The 20385-nt window shown below is 41.5% G+C and overlaps 1 protein-coding gene across 1 annotated transcript in view; it reads right to left on the reverse strand.

Moving 5' to 3' along the window:
• Positions 1-20385, reverse strand: part of dlc (deltaC) — a 279279-nt gene that overhangs the window by 213365 nt on the left and 45529 nt on the right. The gene's annotated exons all lie outside the window — the stretch shown is intronic.

A 20385-nucleotide genomic window follows, 5' to 3' on the forward strand; every position in this document is an offset into this window, starting at 1 on the left:
AAATATGGTTCAAGACTTTAAAGATGGTGGTTTACAAGCCATTGACTTTAAATGTTTAAACGCTGTCTTAAAGGTAAATTGGTTAAAATCTTTTTAATGAATGGAATCAGTGTCTGGTTTTGTCTCCCCAAAGGTTTGTTTAAAAAATTGGATGCATGGATTTTGTTCTTAGATGTGACTTTGATGTCAACAGACTTCCTGTTAAGTTAAGGTTTAAACTTCTGAACATGAACAGCTTTACTCCTCAGCAAACCCCCAACTGGAACAATAGACAGAAATAAATCTCTGTATTTGGATCACTGGAAAAAGGTATTTGGTCCATAAGACATTTTCTTAATGACAGTGGAGATTGGTTGTCTTATGATGAATTTTGCTTATTGTATAACTTGGTTTGCTCATGCACTCAGTTTCATATGGTATTAAACTCCTTCCCCTCTGCAGTCAGATATAAACATTAATCAGCTGACCTTCAGTTTCCAGCTCTTCAACTGTTTGGATTTAATAACAAAAGTCATTCTAACAAACGGATGCGTCAGCATCTTACTAATATTATATTTCCTGTCCGACCAAATAAAAACTCCATTTTAAATTCATCTTCTGATTTTGAGGTTAATAAGTGGAGAACTGCTTACCTTAAATATCCTCTGAGCCCTAAAGCTGAAGAAGTTCATTTTAAAATTCTCAACAACATTTTTCCATCCAGGAAACTTTTAAGACAAAGATTTAACTTCGACATTAACATGTGCACCTTTTGTAATACTGACATTGAAACAACAGATCATCTTTTTTCTATTGTGTGCAAACTGCATCATTTTGGAGAAACTTTCAGGACTGGATCTCAACTAAACTTTCCCTCCATCATCCATTAAAAACAGAGGATGTAATATTTGGACCCACAAAGACAAAACCCGGCCTGGTTCTGAACCACCTGCTGATCCTCGCCAAATTCTTCATCACTCTGTAAATAGAAAACCAAACTGTTCAGCCTTTAAAAACCTTCTGATGGAAAAACGCTTCAGAACCTTAAAACTGATCAAAAACAAGCAGGGAATGAAACTTTGACGCTTATAACGACCTGACTTTATTTGAAAACTAAAGCCCTTTTGTCTTTTTTTTCTGTCTTTTCTGTTTTTTGTTTTTGTTCAGTAATCCCTCTGTTTGATGTCTGACTGATTTTATTTATTTAACTTCTTTATTTTGTTATTATCTTTTAGTTATATGTGTGCCTTAAGCCTGTAAAACTTTACTTTTTCATGTATGTATATATCATGTGAATTTGTATAATTGTTAAGTAATTAATAAAAATAAATAAATAAATAAAAGCTCAGGTGAGTAACGCTGGCATTTAGAGCCAAGCTAGGATATGTTTTCTAACTACAAGAATAAAGTCATGTAATTATGAGGACAGTTCTTCTATAAAGTCACTAAAAGACAAGAAGAAAAGTTATTTGAATCAAATCTGATGCGAGGAGCTCAGCCAGCCTGGTTCTTTAAATAATCGCTTCAAAGTTGATTTGATTCTGATGTGTCAGAAGATTAAATATTTAATTGTTATTCTGCTGAGCCTAATTCATTAGTTTGTTTTTGACTTTTGCTCAGTTAAATGTCTTATCAGTACTTTGCAAATTGTATTTTATTATAGTTGATCAGATTGTTTTTTATGTCTTTTTATTTTATTGTTCCTCCTGTAAGTGATGGAGATACATCAATATTATTTTATAATGTATGAAAGTATTGTTTATGTCATTTAATTAGTTCTACATCCTGAAGAAAATGAAAAATACTTTGTGCTATTCTGATTTAGTAATGTAATTATATTAGTTGTGTTACCACCCCCAGCCACTAGAGGCAGCAGCAGGAAAGATGCGACAGAATCTGTTAAAACTGTGAGCTGCGCTGCAGTAAATAAAAGAGAGAAGACGTAGAGTCTACAGTAGACTCGTTGCCATTGCAACTGACAACAACGCAACTTTATGTCTCAGGATTGAGGACCAAAAACACTCAAACATTTCCCACATAGAGCAGAACCTTCACTTACACTTTTGGGTTTTCAGGCTTGATATGCATTTTGCGATTATTAATAAGTGATCACTGTGGTCGATTAGCCGCCACTGCTATTAGCCCCATGCTAACACAGCGGTGGTTAATCAGCTAATTTAAACACCTGCTTTACTGATGATCTGTCCAAAACACCTGATTCCACAGCACAGATATTTAAGTTTGTCAAAGTCAAGCAAAACTGACTTCCTTCCCTCTGACTCCATGTTTTTTTAATTTTTTTATCTTAGTTAAAACTTATTTTCACATCGCGTCGTCGCAGCATCGCACTGGCGGCGGGTTCTGGACGCTTCCAGCCACTGGAGTGTTAGCATATTCTACATGTAACATAGTTGAAATGGTTCAGTTTAAATTCTGCTAGTATGGGTTTCATGGTTGTCCTGTGGTGAGTGTTTTTTTGGCGCCCCCTACTGGTTGCCTATAAAAGGAGGAAGAACTGCAGATTCCACACAGTCTGTCAGGAACTCTACTGTGGTGGGTCATCGGGTCCAGTTCCTTTCTGAACAGTAGTGGAGGTTGTGTTCTGAGACTAACGTGGAGTTTTGTTGCAGTACCCAATGTGGACCAGTAGGGGGGCTCACTGTGTTTTTGTTATTGTTGACACTCATTACAGGTAATTATATTATGTTAAATGTCAGAAATTTATGTTGTCAGTTATTTTTCAGTTAAGTTTGTCAGTGTGTTTATTATGTTGTCAGTTTGTTGTGTTTGCCTGTCTGTCAGTTTGTTTGTTCTCTGTTTCAGTTAGAAGCTACTGTTAAATAGTTAATTAGTTAAATTTGACTGCTGCCTATGTTTTGAGCTGGGAATGTTTTGAGACGCATTCCCAGCTTTGCCAAGTAATTTTTGGGATCAGTTGCCTTTTCATTCGGCAGTAGTCTGCCAGGCCTGACTACAACCACATTTTCATGGGGGACGGAAAAGAGGAGTTTTCAAGACGGTGCGGTGGTTTTGAAGTGACTGTTGCTGCCGGTCCTGATACCATTGAGGACAGTTTGGTGAAACTGCTAGCTGCATGTTTAGGGGCTGCTTTTAGCTGCTGGGCTAGTCTATCTGATGCAGTGAAATCAGACTATTCTGCCACAAAAGATAAGCTGAAGAACATTTTTGGACAAACTGCTTATTTGTCGACTTTCCAAAGCTACATCAATGCACACAGTTGCCTTGAAGCCCTTCCTGTGTTTGCTGCTGAGATTTGCCGTTAGGTCGAAGAAGCTTTTCCGACTTACGGTGATAATGCTAAACAGGGATACACTGCAGACACACGCCGCTTTGTCTGGTCGTTGCCCTGGTTCTTTGGCCAAACAGCTGCAGCCCAGGCATCAGAAACTGCTGGGTCGTTTCCTTCTTCACCAACTGGACTCGTTTCCCCTCAGGCTGCACAACCCCCCTCCAGGTTGCCACCCTCACCAGGCGTGGGCGTACCGTTCGGACGCAGCAACGACTGCTGTTATGAGAAAAAATGACCTTGAGTTCCTCCAAAGACTTTCTATGGGGTTTGGGTCTGGAGACGGACTGGGCCACTCCAGAACCTTGATGTGCTTCTAACGGAGCCACTCCTTGGTTCTCCCGGCTGTGAGCTTTGGCTCATTGTCATGTTGGAAGATCCAGCCATCTTTAATGCTCCAACTGAAGTTTTTCATATTAGAGGTTATAAAACTGGTTCATTTCAAAACCAAAATGTTGACAGTTGTTCTTTATGGGGTCCAATTGTGAGTTTGTGTCCTTTGCTTTGCAACACCCAGGTGATATGAGTTACTGATGAGACACTCTGGACAGATTGTACTTTGGTGAAACGACATTTTTTTATGCAACAACTTCATTTTGAAATGAGAACATTTTATTTAAAGAGGGGGAAGTATGTAAGATGATTTATTTTTCCTTTTCAATTAATATGGTTTCATACAAGATCAGTTATTTATTAACGATGTTTCATAGCTCAGGAATGGAGCTGTACCTTTAAGAGGTACAGCTCCATTTTGTTCCTCTTTTCAAGAGTCACTGACATGTTTTTTCATATCTGCTAAAACTACCTCCATGTTGTGACAGGAAGAATGAATGCACCACTCAGTCAGAAACAACCAATCAGAGCCAGGAGGCAGGTCTTAGCGCTGTCAATGATCCTCGTGTGAGGACCTCCCCCACCTTTCTCTCAGCCTTTATAAGTGCCGAGCCAGTTAGCAGGTGCAGTGATGACGGTGGATAAACTGTTGAGAACACTGAGCAGCACGTACATAAGCATGATTGACAGTGCTCAGACCTGCCTCCAGGCTCTGATTGGCTGTTTTTCTGCAGATGGTAAAAGCAGCTGAGGGAGGAGGTCAGGAGATCCATCTTTTCACAGATGATATTTCATAACCTGTTACAACATGGAGACAGTTTAGCAAAATCATAAAATTAGATTTTTTATAAAAGTTCATGTACTGCAGCTTCAAGCCAATTTATTTCCGTAATTCCAATTTGCACAATTTTATAGTGGATGGAACACGGCTGGTGTCCGATTGCTTGTAGTTTGAGCCAAACTGGGAAAACTTTCCGTCCGACCAGCTCAGCGTCGGCCAGAGAGAAACGGCTGAACTACGGAGCAACTTGGAGGTCAATGAGAAGCAACCAGGCGAAGCTGCAGAGGAAAAGTCCTGAATTATTAATGCTGATAAAATGATGTTGCATGTGAATGTTTACAGCATCACGTTGGTTTGAGACGGAGCTGCTGGGCTCTAAACATTCGCCCTTTAAAAACATGAACAAGTTTAAGGAATGGAAACCGAAGGAAGCAGAAAACCTGCGACTTTATCCACAGCCAGGATCAATGATGTGGCAACAGTTTTTCTCACACAGCAACAGCCAACAAGGAGAGTAGAACCCCCAAAATATTCACAACACCCAGTTTCATCACCTGGTGCAGAGAGGAAAATAAGTATTTGAACATCCTGCCACCCTGCAGGATCTCTCACTGAGAAATCACAGAGTCTGAAGTTTTTATCTTGGCTCATCAACTGAGAGACATAATCTAGAAACTAATCTAGATGATAGAAAATAATCTGCAAATCACAACATTTGATTTTTGAATAATTTATTTGTGTTACTGCTGCAAATAAGTATTTGAACACCTGTGAATATTCGTGTTGATATTTGGTTCAGTAACCTTCGTTTGCAGTCCCAGAGGTCAAAGGTCTCCTGGAGTTTTTCAGCACTGCAGCAGGGACTTCGGCCCAAACCTCCTCATAGATCCTCTGCCAGGTTTCTGGGCTGTCGCTGCGTTTGAGTTCCTCCAAAGACTTTCTATGGGGTTTGGGTCTGGAGACGGACTGGGCCACTCCAGAACCTTGATGTGCTTCTAACGGAGCCACTCCTTGGTTCTCCCGGCTGTGAGCTTTGGCTCATTGTCCTGTTGGAAGATCCAGCCATCTTTAATGCTCCAACTGAAGGCATCAGCCCAATGACCTGAAGACAGCTGGCACCACTGTTTGCACGGTTACTGTGAGTTACTGTGAGTAGCACAGCAAGACGCCGCGGTTTAAAATCACGCCTGGGTCAGACGGTTCCCCTGCTTTCAGAACGAGGTGAGATTCTGCATGGAGCCCGTCCCATGAAGACTCGTCTTCAGCTTCTTCCATTTTCTAACAATTGTTCCAGCAGTTGGTTTTCTGTCCCGCCTGGCGGAGCTCGACAGTTTGGTCTGGCGTCTTCGGACGGCTCGTTGGGGAGGTTGGGTCCAACTTTATTAATCCTGCAGGGAAACTGAGGTCGGCTGAAGCTCAGACATTATTTCACATCCACACGGCATTAAGATCTGGAGACATCTTTAAAAGGTACGAGGGGACTTCCGGGTGGCGCCATGTTGTAGAAGGCACGAGAAAAGACTGCTCTGTTGGACACGATTAAAACTAGCGTTTAAACAAGGTAAAAACGATAGAACATAAAGAAAACTCGCTCTTAAAGTTATACAGAACACCCATGGAAAATATGGTTAAGAAAGGAAAGAATACGGAAGAGAAAAGCGCAAAAGAAAAGAGTACCGGAATGGCGAAAGCACAGAGCCATGAAGCGGAATACTCAGATGCGCCGAACGAGGACCGTGACTCGGCCATACTTCTCGAGCTACGAGGGCTGCGGAAAGAACACGCGGAAGCGGTATCAGACAACAAGAGAGCACTAGCGAGGCTCGAAACGAGCATTGGGGAGCTCATGGTCAGGACAACGTCCCTGGAACAGAAGGTAATCGATATGGAGGAGAGATTGGGAAATAACGAAGACAAGACGACGCGGATGGAGCGGGTGGCGACATTTCTGCTTCGGGAAACGACTAAATTATCAGAGAAATGCAATGACTTAGAGTCGAGGATGAGGCGCAATAACATAAGAATCCATGGCATTCCCGAGGGAGCAGAGAAAAACGACATCGTCAGCTTCATAACACAATTTATTAAATCTCAGATTCAAATCGTAGCCGAGAAGGACATGTGTATTGAAAGAGCTCACCGCTCACTGGTGAATAAGCCAAAGGACAGTACAGCCCCCCCGAGAGCGATCATTGTACGCTTCTTGGACTATAAAATAAAGGAACAAGTGATAAAGCAGGCCTGGAGTCAGAAGATTTGCTATGAAGGTCGGATCATTTACTTCAACCAAGACTACACAATGGAGGTCCAGAAGAAAAGGAAGCAGGCGAGAGAAGTCATCAAACAGCTGAAGGAGAGGAATGTGAAGGCGCAGTCCCCCTATCCGGCCCAACTCAAAATGTTTCTGGACACAGGAACAAAGATATTCAGCACAGTGGAAGAAGCGGCGCCTGTGCTGAAGGAGATGGGCATCGAGGTGAAGGAGGACAGAATGGAGAGAATCCACCACGTGATGGCGCAGAAGGCAAAAGGGACCAGAAACGGGGGAAAAAAGGGACAGTCCGAAATCACAGAGGCGGATCTGAAGGCTCTCCTGGAGTGAGAAATCATCTGTAGCGGCATTGTGACAATGGTTAACGTAAGTAGATATATATATATAAGGGGAGTAACTGTCATAATTTGCAAAGAAAGGAGTGTGATACTCATCTTAGTTAACAGGAAAAAGAAAAAAAAAAAAAAAAAACGTTAGTTATAAAACGACGTACTAGACTACAAGATAATCGTGTCCACTAGAGAGTAAGATTGAGGAGTTTTAGTCTTTAGGGCTTTAGACAACTACTAGAAAGTTGTTGATGCACAAAGTGCTTGTTCATCGGAGAGAAGGCCACAGCTCTGATGTTGAGACTCTTGGAAGACGTTTGTTCATGTTCCAGTCATTGTTTGGGGGTTCTTGTCCCAATAAGTGTGTTTACATTATGTTTACGTTCTTCAGTTTCGGTTAAGGTTTTGTCTTGTGTAGTACTTATTTATTTATTTTTTTGTCAAAGAGGTGTCAGGTACAGTGCAGCTCCAGATAGGGTTGTAATATGAATGGGCTAAATATAATATCCTACAATGTTCATGGTCTGAATCACCCTATTAAACGGAAGAAGATCCTGACTCAATTTAAAAATCTACAGTGCTCAATAGCTTTACTACAGGAGACACACCTAACTGAGAATGAACACAATAAGCTGAAAAGGGAGTGGGTTGGTCAGGCATTTTATGCTTCATTTGGTAAAAGGAGGGGGGTGGCAATTTTAATCAAAAAAGGGATATTATTTGAAGTTGAGAAAGAGATTAAGGATAAAGAAGGAAGATATGTAATGATAGTAGGACGAATCAGTGATATGACAATTTCAGTAATAAATGTATACTTCCCAAATGAGGAGAAGGACAGTTTCTTGAAAGAAATAGTCGATATAATGACTAATGATGCAAATGGAATGATATTGATGGGGGGAGACTTTAATACGGTTCAAAATAATATTCTGGATAGATATCCTTCTGATTATGGGCCACCGACAACAAAATCTAGAATGCTGAATAATATTACTAAAGAGCTTGGTCTGGTTGATGTTTGGAGAAATGCCAACCCCCAAAAAAGAGACTACACCTTTTACTCAAACCCACACAAAAGCTACTCTCGAATAGATTATCTATATATATCTCAGCCACATATACATAAGGTATCAAAATGTAACATAGAAAATATAACTATAAGTGACCATGCACCTATAAGGCTAACTTTAAATATAAATAAGGAATCCTGCTTCAGATATTGGAGAATGAATGTTTCAATCATGTCTAATGAAAATTAGACATCAAGGAGTCACTTATGGAATACTTTGAAATAAATGATAATGGGGAAGTTTCACCAACAATACTATGGGAAGGAGGGAAAGCAGTGATAAGAGGGAAAATAATAGAAATATCATCCAGAATGAAAAAAGCCAGAATGAAAGAACAGAAGGAGTTGGAAAATAAGATCATAGAATTGGAAAAGGAACACAAACTAGGGAATAAAAACGTAATGGGAGAGCTTAAAAATGCAAAAGATAAGCTAGAGGAGAGACTTACTGTGAAAGCAGAAGGTTCTCTACGCTTTACAAATCAAAGATATTACGAGATGGGCAACAGGGCGAGTCGCCTCTTGGCATTTCAACTTAGGAAAGCTCAAGTAAATAGGCAGGTCCCCAAAATAAAACACCCATCAACTATGCAGACTAAAACACAACCCAAAGAAATAGCTGAAGCATTTGCAGACTACTATAAGAAACTATATGATGACTCAGACAGAGATGCTCAGGATGATGAAATATCCTCTTTTTTAAAAAAATTAATCTCCCAACTTTATCAGAAGAAGAGTCGATAGAAATGACCCGACCTATAACTCCACAGGAAATTCGGAATGTTATTAAAAAACTCAAAAACAATAAATCCCCGGGGACAGACGGACTGCCAGGGGAGTTCTACAAAACATTTAAAGAAGAACTAACGCCAGTATTATGTAGGGTGTTTAACTATGCACTAAGGACAGGTGACCCCCCTAAAACATGGTCTGAAGCCATTATATCTGTAATCTATAAAGAGGGTAAAGACCCAACTATGTGCGAAGGATATAGACCCGTGAGTTTATTATGCAATGACTTAAAAATACTAACAAGTATAATGGCAGAAAGAATGCAAAAACATATAGCGAAATTGATCAACCCAGACCAAACGGGATTTATTCCAGGCAGGCAGGGAGCAAACAACATTAGAAGGACACTAAACGTGATGTCGTATGCAAAATCTAAATTACAAACCTCCCTCTTGATTGGTTTGGATGCCCAAAAAGCTTTTGACAGGGTAAAATTGAGTTTTCTATACCAGACATTACTAAGATTTGGATTTTCACAACAATTTGTTGAATGGGTGAAAATAATTTACAAAAAGCCAAAATCCCGAATTCGAATTAATGGATATTGTTCAGAATTTTTTGATCTTAAGAAAGGAGTCAGACAGGGGGACTGCCTGAGTCCTCTACTATTTGCAGTTAATATTGAACCAATGGCAGAAGCAATAAGACAGAATAAACAAATTCAGGGAATAAAAGATGAAGGAGGGGTGGAACATAAAATATCACTGTTTGCCGATGATCTACTAGTATTCTTAACAGAACCACTCCAATCAGTGCCAGCTCTATTAGAATACATTAAAGAATATGGGAATATTTCTGGATATAAGATTAATGAAAGCAAGTCGGTAGCAATGATGCTATCAGGTGAATGCCCAACGCAGCTAAAAGAAAAAGTAAAGTTCAAATGGACCAATAAAGGATTTAGATACTTGGGTATAATTATTACACCTCAAACTTCACAACTATTCAAAGCAAATTATGAGAAGCTGAAGAAGGAAATTATAAAAGACCTGGAAAGATGGGAGATCCTACCACTAACCCTCGGGGGGAGAGTGGAAACAATCAGAATGAATATCTTACCAAGACTACTGTTTGTATTCCAATCACTCCCAGTTTCCATTCCCAACTCCTTTTTCAAAGAGATGGATAAAAGAATATCAAGGTTTGTATGGCAAAATAAAAAAGTAAGAATTAAACTTAAAATACTTCAGTCCTCAAAGAGTAAGGGAGGGTTGGGTTTGCCTGATTTAAAAAACTATTATTGGGCTGCTCATTTGAGAGCCATAGCTTTATGGTTAGCAAAAGATCATGAGGCAATATGGGTAGATATGGAGCAGAGAGCCTGCCCAAACCTGTCCCTAGATACACTGCCCTTTACAACAAAGATGATTCAAAGAAATCTCAAAATTAAAAACCAATGGGTTAAGGAAACAATTAATATCTGGTCAAGAATAAAAAAGAAATCTAACTTTCCTGACTCTATATCAAAAATTCTAAAAATAGCCAAGATTCCAGATTTTATCCCAGCTTCTATGGATACAGGGTTTGAGAGATGGACAAAAGGAGGACTGGTATTTATAGCACAGCTCTTTAAAGGGCCAACAATGAAATCTTTTGAACAAATTCAAGAGGAATTTAATCTACAAAAAACTGATTTTTATAGATTTCTACAACTTAGACATTATATCCAGAATCATAGTGACTGGCAGAAATTCTCAGCAGACATGACTAAAACGGAAGAAATCCTATTATCAACAGCAAAAGGTGAATCAAAAAAAGGACTCATCTCAAAAATATACAAAAGCCTGCAATATGAATCCAATGTTAACAATAAAGAAATTAAGGAGAAATGGGAATTGGAGGCTAATATAATAATAGCGGATGAGGATTGGGAAGAAACATTTAGATCTGGACACAAACTAACTAACAGCCCGACATGGAGGGAGTATGACTGGAGGGTTAAGATGCGTTTTTTTAACTCTCCAGTCATCACATCTAAATACTGTAGAACATCCCAGCTTTGTTGGAGAAATTGTGGAAATGTGGGGGATTTTACTCATATATTTTGGGATTGCCCGAAGATAGTCGAGTTTTGGAAAAATGTCCAAACAGATATAAAGAGTATTTTGGGCATTCAATTAGATCTGGATGTATCCGTCTATATTCTAGGAATAATACCCTCTGACATGATCAACAAAGATAATAAATACCTGATCAGAGTTCTGCTTCTGATTGCAAAAAAGTGCATAACATGTAGTTGGTTAAGGCCACAACCTCCCAATATAGCACAGTGGCGAGATAGGATTAAAAAAGTCTATATAATGGAAAAAACAACATCAAGACTACAACTTAAGATGGGGACCTTTGAAATAAGATGGAGACCTATAACTAAATACATAATGTAACCTTGACACCTCTATATATATATATATATATATATATATATATATATATATATATATATATATATATATATATATATATATTTATTTATTTATTTATTATTATTATTTTTTTTTTGTTCGTGTACTTTTCAAATTGAGTTTGTATTATTCATCACTACTATGTACTCTCGTCACTTGAGTTGACATTCTCTGTATGTCTATTGTGTGTATATGTTGATGTAAAACATTTATTGAAAATAAAGAGTTCAAAAAAAAAAAAGGTACACGAAACATAATAAATACATCACCACTAAAAGAAGTCTAGAAAGTGATTAAATATGTTAAAATACTTTAGTTACCCCATCTCCCTCTATTGCCCCTCCCAGAGGCATCATAGAGCCTGAAGGACAAAAGAGTTTTAATCCTCAGCTGAACAAACCAGTGAGACGAACCTTTTACTGAGGGACTGAACCGAGTTTAGACAGTGTCCTCTAGGACTGAGTTTAGACCAGACATGGGCAAACTACGGCCCCGGGTAATATACGGCCCGTTGGTCTTTTAATCCGGCCCGCCAAACTTGTCCAAATTGTAGTAAAAACCCATGGAAGTGTAAAACTCTCATTCATTTCCCTTGCCCTTGCAATACCATCGTTCCCCGATAGATGGCGCACTAGTCATTGATCTTTGTTGGAGAGTAACTTTCCAGCTGCCATTTCCCCCCTTCGGTAAAATGAGCGACCAAAGAAAAGAAAAGTGGACGCTGAGTGCCGAGTGTTTAAAAAGGAGTGGACAACAAAATATTTTTTTACTGATGTCCGATCAACGTCAGCAAGCCTTTCTCCGAAGGCGAATTTTTGAAAGAATGTATGGTAGAAAAGCAAAGAAAGCAGAAAGCAAAGGCAAGTTTGAAAAAGTCAGCTTGTCACGCAGGACAGTGACTCGGCGTGTGGAACTGATGATGAAGATTTATGAGATTGATTAGCTGCAATTGGAGCTGATCGATCTCCAGTCTGACTCCGTCTCAAAAGAGAAGTTCAGATCTCTTAAACTGAATGACTTTTATGCTTCGAAGCCACATTTCCAAACCTCCGGAGGATGGCATAGAAGATGCTGGTATTGTTTGGCTCCACCTACGTGTGTGAGCAACTTTCAGCGTCATGAACATCAACAAATCCCGTCACAGATCCGGTTAACTGACCAACACCTCAGATCGATTCTGAGAATCGCCACAACTAAACTAAATCCAGACTTTGATGCACTGGCAAAAAAGGGAGAACAACAACACTGTTCCCACTGAGATATGAGTTTCTTTACTGTCTGACGAAAAAAATAGCAACTTTAGCATTTACGCGGCAGCGGTACAGTAGCTTAATTAACACATCGCTCTCATTTTAAATACCCCTTTCTTTCGTTGGCTGATAAATTGTAACGATTCTGTGTTTTAGTTCTGCTGGGGTTCACATGGTTATGTGTTAAAAGTGACATTGTGTTGCTTATTGTTACATTTATGTACTTCCGCTGTCTGACTGCTGACTCCCACTCACACGTGATTGGTTGGTCTGTCATGTGGGGGACTCCCACTCCCACGTGATTGGTTGGTCTGTCATGTGGGGGACTCCCACTCACACGTGATTGGTTGGTCTGTCATGTGGGGGAGGAGCAGCAAGAGTTCTGTTGTCATTAAGCTGTCAGGCAGTGAACCAGTTTGTTAGGAGCTGCAGCCGTAATAATAGCAGCTGCTATTCTTATTTCTAATAAACCCTGTTTGACGGGACTACAGCTGCAGTGTTAGCATCATTATAATATGTTCTGAATGTTGAAAGTGATTACATTGATCTTTTTCCACTAAATGTTGATTTCTTTAAATTTGCACTTTCAATTGTGTGTTTTCCATACATTTCAATATCCAGGTTTAATAAATTACATTGCATGTCCAAATGCTCCTGGCCCCTCTGTCAAATTTTAGAACCCATTCTGGCCCGCAAGTCAAAAAGTTTGCCCACCCCTGGTTTAGACAGTGTCCTCTGGGACCGAGTTTAGACAGTGTCCTCTAGGACCGAGTTTAGACAGTGTCCTCTAGGACTGAGTTTAGACAGTGTCCTCTAGGACCGAGTTTAGACAGTGTCCTCTAGGACCGAGTTTAGACAGTGTCCTCTAGGACTGAACCGAGTTTAGACAGTGTCCTCTAGGACCGAGTTTAGACAGTGTCCTCTAGGACTGAGTTTAGACAGTGTCCCTGGGACCGAGTTTAGACAGTGTCCTCTAGGACCGAGTTTAGACAGTGTCCTCTAGGACTGAGTTTAGACAGTGTCCTCTAGGACTGAACCGAGTTTAGACAGTGTCCTCTAGGACCGAGTTTAGACAGTGTCCCTGGGACCGAGTTTAGACAGTGTCCTCTAGGACCGAGTTTAGACAGTGTCCTCTAGGACTGAACCGAGTTTAGACAGTGTCCTCTAGGACCGAGTTTAGACAGTGTCCTCTAGGACCGAGTTTAGACAGTGTCCTCTAGGACCGAGTTTAGACAGTGTCCTCTAGGACTGAGTTTAGACAGTGTCCTCTAGGACCGAGTTTAGACAGTGTCCTCTAGGACTGAACCGAGTTTAGACAGTGTCCTCTGGGACCGAGTTTAGACAGTGTCCTCTAGGACCGAGTTTAGACAGTGTCCTCTAGGACCGAGTTTAGACAGTGTCCTCTAGGACTGAACCGAGTTTAGACAGTGTCCTCTAGGACCGAGTTTAGACAGTGTCCTCTAGGACTGAACCGAGTTTAGACAGTGTCCTCTAGGACCGAGTTTAGACAGTGTCCTCTAGGACCGAGTTTAGACAGTGTCCTCTAGGACTGAGTTTAGACAATGTCCTCTAGGACCGAGTTTAGACAGTGTCCTCTAGGACTGAGTTTAGACAGTGTCCTCTAGGACTGAGTTTAGACAGTGTCCTCTGTTCCACCACTGTCTCTCTGAGGGTCCTCGTTTTCTTTGCGTTGCCCCCCAACAGACATTTGCGTAGAATATAACCGTAGATACGATGGACTTATGAAACATGTACAGGAGCTTGGAGAACACACTGAAGCAGGCCAAAACCAGCTTACTGGTTTTCTATAAGCTGAATTGGAAAACCAGTTCAGCTTACTGTCCAGTTGTATGTCCTGGTATTTATATGTGCTGACCGTCTCCACCTCTATACCCTGGATGATAAGAGGAAGTCAAGAGCCATCTCTTTTGTTTCAGTGATGTTCAGTTGGAGTTTATTCCTGTGGCTCCAGGCTGCTGTCCTCACCTGTCCACCGTCCTTTAGAGGGACACGCCACAATGGGACACGCCACAATGGCAGCATCATTCGAAAATGTTTGCATATGGAATGTAACGGAGTTGTATTTAAAGTCAGAGATGTAGAGGGCGAAGACGAGGGGTGAAAGAACCGCGCCCTGTGGAACACCTGTGTTGCTGGTGGACCTACAGCTCGACATCCTGATGAACTGTGGTCTGTTGGTCAAGTCGTCTGTTATCCAGCACAGCGGATGGGGGTCCACAGCCAGGCTGTTGGTTCCTCCTGTAGTAGGTGAGGCTGGATAGTATTGAAGGCGCTAGAGGAGGAGAAAAAAAGCATCTTCACAGAGCAGCTCCCTCCATCCAGGTAGGAGAGGAAACCATGAAGCAGGTAGAGAACAGCATCCTCAACACCCACCGTCTCTCGGTAGGCGAACTGAAGAGGGTCCCTCAATCTCTGCAGCTGGGGTTGCATCATGTCCAAGACCCGTCGCTCCAACGTTTTCATGACGTAGGACGTCATAGCAACTGGCCTGTAGTCATTGGAGCCATGTTAGCAGTTTTCCTGATTGTGTGGGAGATCAGGACTCTTTCTGCAGCCTCAAACAGATGATGCTCATTGAGAGTCATAAGTGGAGTGGAGGTGGACATATTGAGGTTTGCTGATTGGCAGCAGTAACACAAATAAATGAGTTCCAGATTATTTTCTAGATTAAGTCTCTCAGCTGATGGAGTCAAGAAGAAAACCTCAGACCCTCCATGATTTCTCAGTGGGAGATCCTGCAGAGCTCAAATACTTATTTTCCTCTCACTGTATGTGAATAATAACATTAACACCAACTGACAAAAGAAAGTTTTTTGGAGGTTGTCTATGTTTTTCAATTGAATTAGGACTATTTTGGACTGCTGAATCTAAAAATGACTTTTTATTCTCATCTGATCTTCTGACTAAACTGATGAGATTTTTGTGACATAATCAGTTTATTTCTGTTAATATTTCTCATACAAAAATGATTTAACAATGGTTTTTATATTCACTGAATATTACAGCCCTGGATTTCTGTAAATTGAATACTAAACCTGGATAAGGTTAATCAGTGAGCGTCTCTGTCCTCCTGCTCTTCACTCCTTGATCCCAGGAGCTGATCCACCCCAACCCTACCTTACCCCAACCCCAACCCTACCCAACCCTACCTTACCCCAACCCTACCTTACCCTACATCTGTCCAGAACTGACCAAGAGCGGGGCAGCACCAGTACATATGAACCAGCTCGGCTATGGCAGTTTTGCATTTGTCACAGAATGGGTTGACTCCTGTATGGAAACGAGATGGTTTGCTTTTGGAAAGATGAGCTTTGTGTATTATTTTGAACTGAGTGAGACAAAGACTCGCGCACAAAGATGTTGTATTCACCAGTTTAAGTGTAGAGTCCCATGTGTCATCCAGTATAGTCATATCCGAGTCCTCTTCCCATGAGGTTTTGAGGTCAGCTGAGGAGGTCTTGTTCATACTCAATATTTTATTATTAAGCCACAAAACCAGCCTTTACGAGTCGGGTTCAATGATAGGATGGTTTCCAACAGTTTATCCTCTGGCAGAGAAACTGAGCCTGACAAGTGAGACTGAATTAAGCAAATATCTAAAAACCTGTGATTTATGTAAACCATATTTATTGCTAAGTTCCTGGAAGGATGTCAAATTCCTCTCTATGAAAAGGACCTTGAAATGAAGGCCTCTCCAGTGGCATGCAGCAGACCTGCTTCATCATTCCTAAAGCCAATGGCGTTTTTCAAAGCAGTTTTTCAGCCATGGAGTCTGCTCTCATATTCTGCTGACATATGGAAAAGTATCAAATGGCATATTTATACTTTGCACTGTTTTTTTATAATCTAGGATAGTCCCATCTCTTGGTCTACCTGCTTGTACCCACATCTTAAATGCCAGTTTAGCCTCTGCATGATATCCTGTCCAGATGTTATTTTTGGCCTTGTGCTCTGATACAAAGGATCCACAATGACATCATACATAGTATGGAGGTCAATACAGTGAGAAATATCACTGCAGTTAACATCCGAGCACGTAATAGATTGAAGAGGGAAACTTAATTTACTGAAAAAAAAGATCAGTTTTCATATGATATGCTAATAAGTCAAGTCATCTTTAGAGAGTCTGGACCATTTAAATATAACTGTAGGGGCACTATTTGCCTTCCATACGAACTCTGGAAGATTTTTAATATCCAGCATCATTGAAAATGGAACATGATCCGACATAGAATATTCATATCAGATTCTATTGATTCTACAACAGCAGCTTCACTTATACTGTGTAGCTTTCTGCAGGTAGCAGGAGCTGAAACTGTTATCGTCACAAAACTGTTTGGCAAATGAAGAATATTCATCAGACATATCTGCATCCATACACAGAGGTAAAATAATGATCAACAAGAGTTCAAGAAAGCAAGTCTATTCATACAGATGTCTTCATTCTGAGGACTCACATGGTGTGTGAACAATAATAAAGACAGATTCTTTGTTTTCACCTTTTAAATGTACAGCCAGCAGCGGTTCTGCTGACATTTGGAACTGGATCCAGCTTTTTGTGCCTCAGACTCTCATTAACCCACAGAAAGATTCACCAGTTCATTCATTCATTCATTCATTCATACAGTTCAAACTTCCCAAATCCTGTTTCCATAAGAAGTTTCTTGTAAACAAAGTATATCACATTTTTGCAGCAGTCGTGTTTTATCTGCAGCTGTTTTACCGACACACTGTCCCGCATTGTTATTGGTCTAAGTTTAGTAATGATTAGTTACATTTAATTACTTTATTATTATCGCTCTATTATGAAGAATTAATTTTTCTGTATTGTTTTGCATTTAACCATTAAAACTCAGGACAAACTAAAACTCTGGAGGACTCTGAAGCGGTCCGGTCTAATTCCTGGAGCTGGACTCAGCTGAGCATCTGGAGCAGAACCTCACTGGACAATGAAACTTTTCAAATGTTGCAAAGAAAGAATCCAGTTAGGCGTGTTTCCATCTGCCGGGCGACGCACAGCGTGATGTCATCAGCTGCTGATGCTTGCATGCTGCAGTAAACAGGAAGTACAGGTTGCTAGCTAGCATGGAGCAACAGAAAAACAGAGGAAAGGCACAGACCCCAGGGGGCCTCCGCTCCGATCCCAGGCTGATGGGCGAAAATGGAGCAAAACTCAACTTCACCTTTATAAAGAGACTCGATAGCGACCAGTGCAACAGAACACGCAAGGGAAGCAATCGGCGCAGAAATAGTGAAGAAAAACATGAATAATGCTGGAACTTTATTTACAACAGTTGACAGAATCCCAAACCGTCCAGAGACTCAAACTATGATCCAACTTCCACACAGAAAATTCAAAATTAGACGATGAATCTGAACATCGACACCAAATCCAGGATCTGAACCCAGAAGCTGAAGACATGAAGCTCCATGTAAACACAGATGGTTCTGGTTCTGTTGGACCTCAGTGTTGATCATGTTACTGAACAATCTGACTGGAGAACTGGTTCCAGTTGTAGACTGGTTCCAGTTGTAGACTGGTTCCAGTTCCAGACTGGTCCCAGTTCTAGACTGGTTCCAGTTCAAGACTGGTTCCAGTTCTAGACTGGTCCCAGTTCCAGACTGGTTCCAGTTCTAGACTGGTTCCAGTTCTAGACTGGTTCCAGTTCTAGACTGGTCCCAGTTCCAGACTGGTTCCAGTTCTAGACTGGTTCCAGTTCTAGACTGGTTCCAGTTCTAGACTGGTCCCAGTTCCAGACTGGTTCCAGTTCTAGACTGGTTCCAGTTCTAGACTGGTCCCAGTTCCAGACTGGTTCCAGTTCCAGACTGGTTCCAGTTCTAGACTGGTTCCAGTTCTAGACTGGTCCTAGTTCCAGACTGGTTCCAGTTGTAGACTGGTTCCAGTTCCAGACTGGTTCCAGTTCCAGACTGGTTCCAGTTCTAGACTGGTTCCAGTTCCAGACTGGTTCCAGTTCCAGACTGGTTCCAGTTCTAGACTGGTCCCAGTTCTAGACTGGTTCCAGTTCTAGACTGGTCCCAGTTCCAGACTGGTTCCAGTTCCAGACTGGTTCCAGTTCTAGACTGGTTCCAGTTCTAGACTGGTCCCAGTTCTAGACTGGTTCCAGTTCTAGACTGGTCCCAGTTCCAGACTGGTTCCAGTTGTAGACTGGTTCCAGTTCTAGACTGGTCCCGGTTCTAGACTGGTCCCGGTTCTAGACTGGTCCCGGTTCTAGACTGGTCCCGGTTCTAGACTGGTCCCAGTTCCAGACTGGTCCCAGTTCTAGACTGGTTCCAGTTCTAGACTGGTTCCAGTTCCAGACTGGTCCCAGTTCCAGACTGGTCCCAGTTCTAGACTGGTTCCAGTTCTAGACTGGTTCCAGTTCTAGACAGGTCCCAGTTCTAGACTGGTTCCAGTTTCAGACTGGTTCCAGTTGTAGACTGGTTCCAGTTGTAGACTGGTTCCAGTTCCAGACTGGTTCCAGTTCTAGACTGGTTCCAGTTCCAGACTGGTTCCAGTTCTAGACTGGTTCCAGTTCTAGACTGGTTCCAGTTCCAGACTGGTTCCAGTTCTAGACTGGTTCCAGTTCTAGACTGGTTCCAGTTCTAGACTGGTCCCAGTTCTAGACTGGTTCCAGTTCTAGACAGGTCCCAGTTCTAGACTGGTTCCAGTTTCAGACTGGTTCCACTTCCAGACTGGTTCCAGTTCCAGACTGGTTCCAGTTGTAGACTGGTTCCAGTTCTAGACTGGTCCCAGTTCTAGACTGGTTCCAGTTCCAGACTGGTCCCAGTTCCAGACTGGTTCCAGTTCTAGACTGGTTCCAGTCTGATGGAACTGGGATTTCTGTGTTTCAATAGGAAACGTCTCAGTCCTGGTCGGTTCTTTGTTCTCTCATATTGATAATATTATTAATATTGATAACCTGGTCGGCTCATCTCCACCGTTCACCTTCCCTCTGTTCTTCTTCTTCATCATCCTCAGAGCCTCTTGTCCGTCTCAGCAGAACCAGAACATCAGGAACGTCGGGAACGTCGACCCGGAGCTCGTCTGTTCCGGTTCCTGCTCGCTAACTGGGCTGTTGCTTTGTAGCCATTTTACTCTTTGTGTTTTTAATCTTGTAAAGGGTCTTTGGGGTCTGAAAGCCGCTAGCAAATAAAATGCTTTATTATGATGATCATATAGAGGTCAAAGGTCACATGTGGGGTTCCCCAAGGCTCTATTCTAGGACCCTCTGGTTCAACATCTATAAGCTCCCATTGGCTCAGGCCACAACAGGAAATAAGATCAGTTACCATGATGATGCAAATGACACAACTCTGTTATGATGTCACCAGGTGACCTTTGACCTCACTGGACAGATGCTATAGATCTATAACTCTAGATCTAGAGTTACAGATCTCAGCCTGTCTGGATGAGCGAAGCGCGGTCTGCTCTGCAGCTCCTCCTGCTGCTTCGGCCGTCTGCCATGAGGCGCCATGTTGGACCTTCAGTGACCAGTAGGAGAGAGTGAGAGCTGCACTGCAAAACTGAACACAGCTGCCCCCTGTGCACACCTGAGTAACAGTAAGGAGTCACATGACATTTTGGAGGGAAAATGACGAGCAGTCCTCAGTTTGTACATTTAGGGTGTTGTCTCTTTTGTTGCTGGTGGTTTAGACATTAATGGTTGTATATAGAATAATTTACATTGTTATACAAGCTGCACACAGACGACTTTATTGTGTCCGAGTGTCATTTTCTCTGTGTTGTCTCATGAAAATATATTCTTAAATATCTGCATGAATGTGAGGATGTACTCACTGTACATATATAAATGATCATAATAATTTCCTTCTCGCCTCAGCAGGTGGTC

This window comes from Poeciliopsis prolifica, unplaced genomic scaffold (genome assembly GCF_027474105.1).
Source record: "Poeciliopsis prolifica strain line A6 unplaced genomic scaffold, Auburn_PproV2 SCAFFOLD004, whole genome shotgun sequence".
Taxonomy (NCBI): domain Eukaryota; kingdom Metazoa; phylum Chordata; class Actinopteri; order Cyprinodontiformes; family Poeciliidae; genus Poeciliopsis; species Poeciliopsis prolifica.